The sequence below is a fragment of the Triticum urartu genome, chromosome 5 (assembly GCF_003073215.2).
Source record: "Triticum urartu cultivar G1812 chromosome 5, Tu2.1, whole genome shotgun sequence".
Classification (NCBI taxonomy): domain Eukaryota; kingdom Viridiplantae; phylum Streptophyta; class Magnoliopsida; order Poales; family Poaceae; genus Triticum; species Triticum urartu.
This window is the reverse complement of record NC_053026.1, coordinates 264,530,038-264,544,009: the sequence shown is the minus strand read 5'-3', so window position 1 is coordinate 264,544,009 and position 13,972 is coordinate 264,530,038.

Sequence of the window (13,972 nt, the reverse complement as noted above, 5' to 3'; positions counted from 1 at the left end):
TTCACCATAGCTGCAACTTCGCGTACTTTGTTTGTGTTCAACGACCAGACAAAGGCGTCACAGAACCCCACCTTGATCAATAAAGCTTTCATCTTATATTCACAATATCCAGATTGCAATCTTAGTTTCTTGCTTGTTATTCGTTTGCCTGCAGGGAACGGACCTTCGTAGTCAGGTTGATCGTGGTCCGGCGTGGTCAATAACCTCTCGGAGTTGGTTTAGCGATTACTAAGGCGTGACGTCCTCGCACGTTCGTAGTCGGATCGTCAAAGTCGATTTCCTCCAAACGATAGCCTCCATCTCACCGAAAGATGGGACACCTTTGCCCCTATCAGTTCCTGTCGGCGGCAAAGTCCCGTGCTTGCCATTTTTGGTGGCATTGCGCAGTTTTCGTCGCTGCCGCGGTGGCAGTCATGCCGGTGTGGCTCGGCCTGTCCGCAGCCACATCCTGGTTCTGCCTTGCGATTGAGTCGGCGTTTTTCTAGATGTTAGATTATGAATTGTCTCGAAATGCTATTTTCGATCAGTGGAGGAAGTTTTTCGTTGGTGAATTTCAGGTTATGATAATTGCCAATGAACCCTAGATCTAGGTAGTTGTATTTCAATGTGTAGTATAAAGGCAGCCATGGCAGTTTCAGCAACTATTTGCACTGGATGGCAACTAATTTCCTGATCAACTGTGTCAGTTGCCATAGATATGCTTTTCATGTGGCAACTAATTTTGTGATCATGCTATGTCTGTTGCCATGCTGTAGGCAGGATAATGTGGCAAATTCACTGTACCATAGACTCATTTTTGTGTTTTTCCATGCTGACTTGTGATATCTAGACATATTTGGTTGTATTACATGGCAACTCAAGATTCTTTGCAGGAAAACTCCTCTCAAAATGGGAAGGACCCTATGTTATCGAGGAGGTTTATCGGTCTGGAGCCATCAGAATAAATAATGCCGAAGGTACTAACCCGAAGGTTGTTAACGGGCAACGAATAAAACATTATATCTCAGGTACGCCATTGATGTTGAAAGTAATATTATCCAAACTTGACATCGGAAGAACACATAAAAGAGTCCTTTCGGAACACTCCAGAATCGTGAAAATAAGGAGGTACATGATACGGTAAGTAAACGGACTCCGAAAAATACGCAAAAATATTTTCTGTCAGTTTTGGAATATTTAGAAAAAATAAGAAAATAAGAAACTTCCAGGAAACGTACCCTGGTGGGCACAAGACACCAGCCCGGTGCGCCCAGGTGGGTTTGTGCCCACCTGGGGTACCTTCCAGACTCCATTTTTCTACAGTTTCCTTGTTCCCCAAGATAAAAAAATTATATACCCCCCCCGAACCTATTGATCACCGTATCGTGGAGAAATCTTCTGTTTTCTTTTCCTTGCTGTTTTCTATCAGATCCTATCTACCATGGCCACCTCAAGCTCCTCCAAGGACAAGTTCTTCAAGAACGTCATCAACCCATATCTGCGGGAGGTGGTGCAGCACCCTCAGGTCATCTAGATGCATGAGGGGTTGCTCCACATCCACGATGTGCAAGGTCCCAAAGGGACATGAATTGTGGAGGGTAGGCTCAAAGCTATGGAGCAGGACATCTTTCGGTGCAAGGGGATGGTTGAGCGTGAACTCAATGCCAATCACCTCATAATCACGGACCTCTCCTGTGATCTCAAGGTGGATGGCAAGCCCATGAAGGACAACGTCTTCACCCTCAACGAGCAAATCAAATCCTCCAAAGCCAGATCTATGATCTCCAAAACCAAGTATTTGAATATGAGGCGAGGTTTAAAGGTATGAGTTTGGCTGATAGTTGCAGGACCCATGAGACTCACTCCTCCTCTTATGATGGTGGACCACTACCATGGAAATCTGAGGACAAGATCTCTTCACCACCACCTTCTTCTTCATCACAAAAAGAGAATTGAGTATCGGGTATGGGCACTCCCCTTGGCCTCCGCCAACCTTGGGGGGGGGGTGCCCCGGTATCGCATTATCCCCATTATCTTTTTCCTTTACTTATTTTAGTTCGATCTTTTTCTTTAGATGAATAAAAGTTTAGTTCGATCCTTTCTACTTTGAGAGTTTGCTTAGTGATCTATCCTTGTAATCGTGTGTGAGATATATAATAAAGTTTATTTTAAGTTTTCTTTCTTTACTTTCATGTTGCAATTAAAAGAAAGGAAATAAGGAAGAAAAAGAGAAAGGAAATAAATAAAAGGAAAGAAATTGTGAAAAATATCATATACTAATCTTATGGTAGGTGATGACACCACATAAGGAAAAGTATAAGTAGAAAATTTTATTAGAGATTGACAAACATAGCATTAGTCAATGATGCAACTCATGAAAGAATTAATAAGGGAAGAGAAGATTCACATATAAATATACTATCCTAGAATCTTTTGTGATTGTGAGCCCTCATCAAAATATTATATGCCAAAATTGTTGACGTTGGACAAGGAAGACAACTTAATGGTTTATGTTTGTTTATATTCACATAGAAGTCATATTGTCATGGATCCTTTAACATGTGGTGCTTGCCCCTATCTTTGCTAGCCAAAAATTTCGCACCAAGTAGAGATACTACTTGTGCAACCAAAAACCCTTAAACCCAAATCTTATTTTCAAGTGTCCACCATACCTACCTAGGGATTGGGCAAGATCCCTCAAGTAAGTTGTTCGGTGCAAAAAGGCAATAAAAATTGCTTGTAGAAGTGTGAGATCATTTAGTGTAAGAGAAAATTGAGCATTGTACGAACTTGTGATGGTGGAGAATAAAAGCGACAGACTACATAATAAAGGTTGCTATCACAAGGGGCAATACAATGTGACGTTCTTTTGCACTAAGGCGTTGAGCATACAAACAAATAACCGCATGGCAACCTCTGCTTCCCTCTGCGAAGGGCCTATCTTTTACTTTTATGTATTTACTTTTATGCAAAGAGTAAAAGTTTTCCTTCTATTCCTTTTTATTTTTCTCCTTTGGCAAGCATCATGTGGTGAGGAAAGATCTAGGCACATGTGTACAGTTCAATATAGATAGCATGAGTTATTATTGTTGACATCACCCTTGAGGTGAATAAGTTGGGAGGCGAAACTATAAGCCCCTATCTTTCTATGTGTCTTGTTGAAACATTTTAGTCATGTGTATGCGGTGAGTGTTAGCAATCATAGAAGACTATATGATGGTTGAGTATGTGGAGTTGCCTAAAGGCTCCGATATGTGACCCTTCCTGAAAAGATGATGAATTGTAGTTGCAAAGTTGATTGAGAACATAGTTTGTTGGTTTTTAATAGAGTTTTTCTTTATACTTCAATAGTGTGATGAATTCTGACTTATTCATGAGAAGTATATGATAAGAGCTTTATGATAAGAGTCTTATGTTTAAGTTTGTTGCTGTTATAATAATCAACATGATGCTTCTATGTCTGTATTCTATTTTTTTTGACACCTCTCTCTCTCTAAGCATGTGGACATGTTTTTCGATTTCGGTTTTTCGCTTGAGGACAAGCAAGGTGATGCGAAGCATCCCAAGGTCATCCCCATGGACCTACCTACATCCCCCACGACACCACTTGGACCAATGACAAGAGCCCGTACGAGAGCTATCGAAGACGAGGTTAACTCTCTCCTTGTTGAACTTCCCTTCGACCCACTTGAGACATGGCTACTACATCCAACGAATATGCTTTGTGTGTTTACGTACCAAGGAACCAGCCTAGAAGAAGTTACGATGCAAGATGGACATCGGGAGCATGAAGAGGAACCGCCCAGTCCAGAATGGGCGGTACTACCGCCCACACATGACGGTACTACCGCTGAAGGCCCCCAAGCGGCACTACCGTCCAACATCCGCTCCACTGCTGCTCAACCCGATAAACTCCTGTGTTCAAGTGACCTGAGTCCAGTACTACCGCCCAGCCCGAGTGGCACTACCACTACAGCGGTACTACCGCCCTAGGGTCCGGTACTACCGCCCTGCCTACGCGCAGAGGTCGGGCCAAGGGCCCATGTATTCCTCTCTCACTTACCCCTTTGTGTACTTCGACTATATATACTCTCCCACCTCATCCTAGCTAGGGTCAGCGTTGTGATAGCTCATTTGAGAGATAGAGCCTCGCTCATCCATATCGGATCTACTCCTTGAGAGAGACTGCGGCCCCTCTACGGAGAAGATCCACCTTGGATTCAAGACCCCCTCTTGGGTGGCCCCATCAAGACCTCCTCACGAAGAAGATCGGTTACCATTTGTATCGTCCCTTGTTGACTTTGGATCTTGTATCTCCTTTTGTGTTCATGGATCTAGCACATGTGTGATCGTTCTTGTTGGTTTGAGTGATTCTCTCGTGTTTCCCCTCGTGTTTCCCCTCGTGTTCTTCGTGTTCATCGCGGAATCCGCTCCTTTCGTGAAAAATCGGCCAACTAGGGTTCCACCCAACATCATCTTGGTGTCATGAGCCACGTTGATCACGATTTCGGAGCCTCCACGTTGTGTTTCTAGCCTTGTTTTGTTAATTTTGTCCCTAATTCGAAAATTCCCCACAAAAATAGCCCCAATTTTTTTTGTGATTTGTTGGTGTGATGAAATTTTGTTGGATTTGATCCGTGGATTTGCTTTGCCTTGAGTGGATCTAGCTTCCCCGCAAGTTTCCCCACTTTCCATCCACGAAATGTCCGCAATTTTTCCCCCAAAATCATCCTTTTCCGCCTCAAATACTCATCCCGATCCGGAATTGCGAATTTTCCCAACACCAGCGGTACTACCGCCCCCGCCGAGCAGCACTACCGCTGAAGTACCACAAGCGGTACTACCGCCCACCCTAGTGGTACTACCGTCCCACCCTGTTTTCACCCAAAACTGGTGAACGTTTTTGCCTAGGTTCCCATACTACCACCACTTTCCGCAACCACCATTGCTTATTCATTTCGCACTCCAATACGCCTTTGCCACTTTGTGCTTTGAGAATTTGAGTTGCAGTTCCGTGTCCTATTGTGTTTCGGCTATTTAGGTACGGTTCGACATCAACATCACCGCCGCTCATCTTCGCCACAGACGTGTCATCAACAATGAACACTTCTCCATTTGGTCACCATCATCCGTTCTTTCTTATGGACGAGGAACCAAAGAACGGTAATCTCATCTTGGTATCGTGATACATCATTCTTGCCATTACATTGATAGACATCATAGCCTTACTCTTTCGCGTTGCTTACCCATCGAGACTAGCCTTTGAGTATTGCCGGCAACGTGACTTGTGCACACTAGTGATCATACTCCCCCTAGCATACATACATATCATTGGTGCATATCATCTCTTGTGTCATAAAGTGTCATCGCATACTCAATTGCTATCTTGGTTCGCGAAACATTGCATGAGAAAAGAGCTCAAACACAAAGAGCCAAATAAGCTTTTAAGAAAAAGGGAAAGATAAGCAAAGAGCTTTTAAGCAAGAACCATAGCATCATACAACATTAAGATTGTCATACTAGATCATCTTGGATCATATCATCGGAACACCATACATAGAACATACTTGGGATAGAAGTCGTTGCATTTTTGCTTAGTAGGTTGTGCACAAGTATTTATATCCGCCTATTGTGCAATCGTGCTAGCGTCTCTCTAGTGTTGTGCAACAAGAACATTTTTGTGGACTCCACATTTTGGCTCATCCTTGGTTGCACGACCCCATTCATCTCTCTGCGTGTGTGTTTCCGTGTACCATATTTTTCTTCGTCTACTTGTTGCATTGCAAACTTGCGAATCTTTTCCAATATTATTGAAGCTCACTAACAATTGCATCAAATTTTGTGCCACCATCCTAACCAAGCTCCACCATAAGCTTTTACTCGTGTAGGTGTGAGAAACCGACAAGAATTGGTACCAATTGTGCTATTTCCTTGTTCCACATTGGAGTGATGTTTGATCCATCTTCAACATCGGTCAAGGTACATTTGGTATACGTACTTCTCTTTCTCCCACTCACATATTTCCCTTGGAAATGATGGATAGGCCAAGTACTTCAACCAACCCACTCTTCATCGGGCAAGACGACGACATGAACTCATATGTCACAAAGAGCCACCTCTTTGGTGCACAACGTGCTTTGCATGAAGAGCAACAAGTAATGAGTGAACGCATCGACAACCTCGCCACCGACTTGTGACTCTCCGAGAAACGTACACGAGACTACTTTGACCACAAGCTCGATGACCACAAGCAAGAAAATGACGCAAGGATGGACAAGATTCGTGCTTTGTTGCTCAACTGCCCTTCTTCCACTTCGTCCTCATCAAGACGGAGCCACTCAAGTCGACACTCCGACTACACCATCTCCGGCTCAAGTACACCGACATCGAATACTCTTCGTCGTGCCGCGTGCCAAGATCAGCAAGACAACTGCAACCCTCTACACGACAACAACTCTCAAGAACAACGACATCGTCAAAGCCAAGCTACATTTGCGCAAGAACGAGAACGGCAACGACAACGCCAACACGAAGAGGAAGAGCGAGCGCGACTACACCAAGAAGCACAAGATGCCTAGACACAACGTCAAGAACAACAATTGCAAGAAGCTCAAGCACTTGAGGCGCAACGTGCCCTACGAGAATCAAGTCGAGCCGTAGCCAACCGATGCCGACAAGCTCGTGGACATGAAGAAGCGCTTCGCGAAGAAGTTCATGAACGAATATATCAAGCTCGCGTGCAACGTCAAGCTCGACAAGTTCCTCCACAAGCTCGCCAAGAACACCAAGTTTAACAAGAGCAACAAGACATTGGAAATCCTCCACGACAAGAGCAAGCCATGAGAGACGGTCCTCCTCGTCAATGATGTCATCATCCCCGACCCGAACACAATGAAGAGCAACTCTACGGCAAGCTAAAGTTCACCATGCCAAAGTTCAATGGAAGCAATGATCCCGAAGAGTGCCTTTCATGGGCATTGAAGGTCGATAAAATATTCCACTTGCACAACTCTGAAGAAGAGAAGAAGATCGCGATGGCATCCCTTGAGTTCCAAGACTATGTCCTCATTTGGTGGGAACAAGTCATTGAGCGCCGAGAGGCAAAAGGTGAAGCACCCATCACTACTTGGGCGCAAATGAAGGATGTCATGAGAGCACGCTTCGTGCCGACCTACTACAACCGCGACCTCTTCAAGAAACTCCAACTACTCAAGTAAGGAACCAAGAGCGTTGAAGAGTACTACAAGGAAATGGGGATTGCAATGATATGAGCCAATGTCATGGAAGATGATGAGCAAACTATGGCACGTTTCTTGAATGGACTCAATCACCCTATCAAGAAGATCGCTGACTTCCAACCATACTTGAACCTCATCGAGCTAGTCCATGAAGCTACCAAAGCGGAACGTCAAGTGCAAGATGACTTCAAGTATGCCAAGTTCTCATCCAAGTCATATGATTTCTCCAACACCCAAGTTTCAACGACTGCAACACCTTCTACATCAACCAAGCCTTCTACAAGCAACGTCGACAAGTCAAGTTACAAGAAAGCTTCGAAAACCTCAAGTCATCCTCCTACAACGAGCAACTTCAAGCCGAGAGCTTCATCATCATCTACACCAATCGATGAGACCGTCAAGACAAGTTCCTTCGAATGCTTCACATATGGAGGCCTAGGCCACAAGTCATTTGAGTGTACCAACAAGCGGACCATGATCCTCAATGACGACGGTACATATGACTCCATGAGCGAAGGAGAAGTGGAAGCCCTTGAGCAAGTGGCAATGCACCGGCAAGTGAACGATGACGAGGAACAAGTCTTTTGTGACGAAGATTCAAGTCCCGCTCTTGTTGTCTCCAAGGTCTTGAGTCTTCAACATCAACAAGAAGAAGACCAAAGATGCCATATCTTTCATACCAAGCCCAGCATCAATGGAAGGTCCGTCAAGGTCATCATCGAAAGATCGCCTTTACGATGGATACAGGAGTTCATCACCAAGGTGATCTAGGAGCTTCAAGAGGCAAGGACCATACGTGGCGGCCCTCGCCCACCATCCAACGCAGCTCTCCACCCTGGCGAGGGCGGCGGGCTATGCGTCTGCGTCGACATTCCAGGGCTCAACAGGGCCGCATCTCAGCAACGATTCTGGCCTTCGTGTGTTGGGCGGTGTGACGGTCCCCCTCACAGCTACGTTCGCATGCCTCTCAGCCTGCTGAACGCGGCTGTCACCTTCCAGCACCACCTGCGGAGCATCCTGGCGGCTCAGGAGGCTAGGCATCACGTTGTCCTGGTGGAGGTCGAGACAGTTTTTCAGGAGCCACCTGGGCCAGCGGAGCCCCCTGAGGCTCAGGACCCTGGCGGCTCGTGAAGGGCAACCTCTCCAGCGCGCGTCCCCAGCTTCCCCGACACCACTCCAGCACGGTATCAGGTGACTCTTTCCAGTTCATTCAGTGAGGGGCGCCCTTCGGGCAGCATTATCCCCAAGTCGCATGGGCCTGTCCCTGCGGCGTGTATCCTTTTGCATCTTTAGCTTACTCTATTGGGAGCGCCTCACGGGCCGCATCATCCCCAGGCCGCTCGGGTCCGTCCCAGTGGCATGTATCATTCATGCATCTATCTAAACTAGTTTGCCTCTTGCATGAATTGCCTTATGACTATCACCTGCCTGTCCGGTACTTCGATACCATGAATGTTGCACGCCCTTACAAGCCCTCCCACGACCGCCCCATGATTAAGGACTGGCACGGCGTCTATGCTCGGGTTCGTCCCTGCACCGTCGCCAAACCCAAGAGGCTGAGCTCTGGCTCGCGGGCCCGCTCCCGTGTACGTCACCTCCCATGGCCCTTGGTGCCTTGTTCTCGCATGGGCTAATCGCGGACGGGCAAGCCAGGGCACGCGACCCGGTGCCCCGCCACCACGGGAGCCGCACGTCGGCCATCTTTCTTTAGGATTTTTGCATGAGAAGACTAGGCACGGCGTCTGTGCTTGGGTCCATCCCTGCAGCGTTGATAAACCCAATGACTGAGCTCTGTCTGGCAGGCCAGCGTCGTTCACGTCACCTCCTGGGGTCGTTGGTGTTTGGCCTTCTCATGTGATCGCCTCAGGAGATCCATCTCGCAGGGCCACCACAGCCATCAAGAATCAAGACCAGGCGCAACCCGCCTTGAGGTAGGGCCCCGTGAGTCCCGCGCTGGCTCACGAGTGCCCAGGCACACCTCGTCTAGCCCTGTCGTGCAAGCCACATGTCAGGGCGGGGCTGTACATGCCCCAGGGGCTCCACTCAGAGGGAGTCCTCACCCACGTGTGGAAGCACCATGCTCTGTGCTGGCAGTCGACACGGTCGAGGAGCGGCTATGCCCGTGCAAGTGCGGAAGCGCTATGCTCCGCGCTGGTGATAAACAACTGAGGGTGGCCCCTTGGCCGCATTAACCTCAGGGAGCCGTCCGGCTCAGTGTCCAGCCTCACCGCAATGCTTTCCCCTTGGGGGAGTCACGCGAGGGGGCTAGGGACGGGGGCTACGCTCAGGTCATGCCTAGCGTATGCTGCCCTGCCAGGTCCCTCAGACCTGGTCGTCGCGCGCACCTCCCAAGCGGGACCTCGGCGAGGACAGGTATGAAGGTCTGTTTGCACGTCAAGGGGGACTCCTGAGCATCGCGACTCAGGAGCCTAACTGGACACGTAGCCCCTCACCCCTTGGTCCTGTCCTGGTGATCTGAACAGTCCAACGGCGGCTGAGGTATGCACGGGGTCGGGCTCTGCCGACGTAGAACACTAAGTCCTACTTTCCCATCTCCTCTTTGCGGGCTGTTTGCGCGTCAAGAGGGACTCCTGAGCATCGCGACTCAGGAGCCTAACTGGCCACGTAGCCCCTCACCCCTTGGTCCTGTCCTGGTGATCCGAACGGTCCAACGGCGGCTGAGGTATGCGCACGGTCGGGCCCTACCGACGTAGAATGTCAAGCAAACGAGAAGGAGGTCGCAGAATCTTAACGAGATACTACTAAAACATATTGTCCCTTAAACATCAAACAAGAGTTTTAACACCTCCATGAGGCACGCCGCATATCGCATGAAAGATTGCAGGAAAGAGAAAGCAGGAAGGAGCACCAGCGAGCCTCCTCTTCAGCCTTGGACGCCATCGTCCAGAAGCGCCCGCTCGTCGGCAGCATCGAGGTCACCCGTGCCGTCGGTCTTGGTCGAGGGATCGGTGGCATCATCGGCTGGAGGCGCGGAGTCGATGGCAAGGAACTTCTTCAGTAAGGCCTCCACCTGGCCCTCCACGACCTTCGCAGCGGCTTCACAGCGCCCCTCATCCATAGGCTAGAGCAGGACACCAAGGTCGGCGTTGGGGTCGTGAAGGTGAAGGTGGCTCAGAACACGCGTCAGGGCCGATGAGGAAAGCGCGCACGCTTCCCCCTCCACAATGGGGCCGATCCCGTCAACAACGTCCTCGAGCGCCATAACGAGCTAAGGAAGCAGTTGGGCGGGGCCGTCGTCATCAGTCACCAAAGGCTTCTCCATACCCTTCTCGTAGAGCCCCTGCAGTGCCTTGCGGGACCTCTCCTCAAGAGACTTGAAGGCCTCGCGATCCTCGGCAAGAACCTTTGCCTTGACTTCCAGCTGGACCCTCTCCGCCTCCACCTTGTTCTCCAGTTCCTCTAGGCGGCTACGTTCTGCGGCCTGCGCCTGAGCCACCTGCTCCAGCTCAGCGTCACGACCCGCGACCGCATCCTCCTGGACCTTCATCTTCTCCTTCAATTTGCGATCGCGAGCCTCCGTTGTGCGCTCATTGCGCATGGTCTCCAACTCGCCCTCCATCACTCGGCAGCGCTCCTCGGTGGCTTCGGCATCCTTCAACGCCGCCTCGCGGGCGGCCGCAGCCTGGTCGATGGCCCGCGTGCCCTCCTCGGAAGCCGCCGTGGCTTGATCCCAGGCCGCCCTCACGAACGCGTCGAACCGCAGCCACCCCGAGATCAACTCCAGGCGCCCTGACGCCAAACGACGGTCGGCGCATTGAAGGTCACCCCAAAGCTGGGTCATCACGACAAGAGCCTCCTCCAAAACGTCTGGTGAAGCAGCTGGATCAAGGATCGGCGCGGCGACGGGAGGAGGAGGAGGCAGAATCACCGCCTGTGCGTCGATGGCAGCAGAAGAAGGGGCCGGGGGCTCCTAAGCCTTTGGCACCTTGGTCGGCGAGCTGGGGGCAGACGCCTCCGGAGTTGGCTGGGCGGGAGAGGCCGCTTTCTCCTGAGGACAGTCCTCTGCGCCTCGCGAGGATGACCATGCCGGAGAGGCGCGGGCACCATCGCTGCCTCTCCGCACCAGAGGGGGTGCGGTTGCCCCCTCTCTCTTCTTCTTCGCTGACAGCGTCGGCCTGATGGCGCAAAAGGAGAGCGTCAAGAAACAGCGGCAGAAGCAGAAGTGAAATCAAGGCAAGGTGCTTACTGGTCCATGACGACGTAGTCCCTCGGCCTCTTCAGAAGCACGAAGCCTGGAGGCCTTGCAGCCCGAGCCACCGGCCCACGAGCCCCTGGAGCGGACGAGGTCGCGGCAGCCAGCCCCACGGCAGCACCAGACAATGTCAGAATAGGAGCGCCACCTCAGGAGACCAGCGCCGTCCTGCTCTTGGCCGGGACCCCGGCCAACGGCTTCTTCGGGGGGTGCCCCTGGACCTCGTAGTAACTCCGACGGGGGTCTGGGACTACCTCACCAGATGGTCGCCGTCCTCGTCACCGTCGGGGAGGGCTTGGAGGAGATCCGTCGCAAGGGGAGAAGTCTCCCCTTCCCCCTCCAGGGTCGCCCCCGAGTCAGGTCTCTCCTCCTCGTCAGAATCATCAGAAGACACCAGTATGGGGGTCGCTTCCTCCGTGGCCTCAGAAGGCGCTGGCGGCACGAGCCTGCGTCCATCAAAGACAGGCATGGCGGCAGCTACCTTCTCCCCGTCTGGGCGATGGTACATAGGAAGATGGGAGTCTGGCGGGTAGCCCAGGTCGTCCCCAACCAGGAGACGGATGGCCGCCCCCAGCCCCTCTTCGTACAAGGCATCCTGGCGCAAACGAAGATCGTCCCCCTCGCCCCCAAGCTTCCACAAGGGGCGTAAGTGCGCCTGGTGAGGAGCAACGCGTTGTGCCAGGAACTCCTTCACGAGCATGGCCCCCATCAGCTTCTCCGCCCTTGGGTCGTCAAGCTTCATGTCGGCGGTCATCTTCTCCAGCACCTGCTTCGCCCGAGGGTCGGTAAGCTTTGCACGGAGCCAACTTTCGTGAGGAGAGGGCATCTCCATCGGCAGCACCAACCGCGGGCGGACACACTTGGCGTCCATCATGACCCACTTGCTCCTGAAGCCCTCGGCCTTCTTCCCGGCCTTCGAGATCGCGTTGGTCCCATTGGCCGCGACGAAGTTGGCGCACCCTAAGCAATGGCCCTCCTTGAGCCGGAGGTAGAAGAAGTGGCGAAGCAACGCCACAGACGGCATCACCCCCACGAATGCCTCGCAATAGAAGGCGGATATCGACAGGAGGAGGACGGAGTTGGGATAGAGATGAAGGGCATGCAGCTTGTAGTGGCTGAGGCTGGCATAGAAGAAGTCGGAGAAAGGAGGGACCAGCCCTGCGACGACGTTGTTCATGAAGAAGGGGTAGAAGGTGCTGCCTGAAGGCTCCGCCTCGTTAGAGCCAGCCCAAAGCATGGTCTTTCCCCCCCTTGTTGGTGCTGTCCGCCGTCATCAGGCGCGTGGCGTCGAGGTTCTTCTCCGAGACGCTAGGCGCGCTCAAGGCCGGCTCGAACCAGGAAGGCGACCCCGTGGCCTTCGCCTTGTCGGACGCCATTGGCTGCAAGCTCGGAGAGGGGTTCGCGTGGATCTGGAGTCTCTCGGGGCAAGAAAGAGAAAGGGCATCTGGAGCAAGGAGAAGGAAGGCAATGAAAGCCCTGCGGCGCGTGCCAGCCTGTTGTCAGCCAAGGACAGTTGCCGAGGCAGTGCGGGGAAGCGGAGGCGTCCATGACCTATCAATCACCACGCGTCAATCGAGGCCATAGGCGGTTGGGGCCCACGGCGCTCCGCACTTGCCCTTTGGCTTCGCCTCGAAGCCAAGTCCGAGCGCACCTTGGGCCCGGGGACTACTGTCGGCATCCTGGGAATGGGGGTACCCAGTCTTGCCTGCCTGCGGCCCAGGGCGTGGCTCCATCAATAGCCTGGTACGGCCCATCTTCACCAGCAGCCACTCAAGACCCTTGCAGGGGGCAAGCGTCGTGAGGCAGACGACACCAAGACCTCCTCCGGGGCGGCCTCGCTAGGCTGGCTCTTGAGGAGCGGAGATATCTATACAAGGTGCACCTTGCAAGGTCCACGTGACGTGAGCCATGATGATCAAGGCCAGGCAGGTGCAGGGTGCCAATTTCCTCTTTGGTGCTATGGAAGCACGCGCAGGCGAGGAGTCCCGAGGCATCAGGCAAGGGTTTCCATATCGGTGCAACAAGACCAAGATGAGCAGGACGGAGGTCACCGCGGAGCCCACGGCGGCGTCACCACCAGAGCCTTTGGCAGGCGAAGACCACCTTTTGTCAGGATAACTTGTACTAGTTGTCTCCCTTCGAAATTGGCCGTTGTGGGATCCCTTCCCGCCTAAACATTTGGGAAGAGGACCAGGGCCTCTATAAATAGGGCTAGCCACCACCGTAGTCAAGGATGGGCTCATCTTGGATCGGATCCACTCCACCAAGGCCATCTCACTAGCTCGTCGAGCTCAAGAACACCTCTCCTCGGGAGGCTGTTCGTCCACTATACTAGTTCATCATCAGCCCACGAGGCAATCCACCACACCACACTGGAGTAGGGTATTACACCACAACGGTGGCCCGAACCAGTACAAACTCTCGTGTCACTCGTTCCTTGGGTTCGGCGAGCTAGGCCTAGAGATCATTGCGAGAGTGAGCGGGAGAGAGAGAGATCTTCATGCGCACCCCAGTGTTCGAACCTCAAGGGTTTGCCGGAACC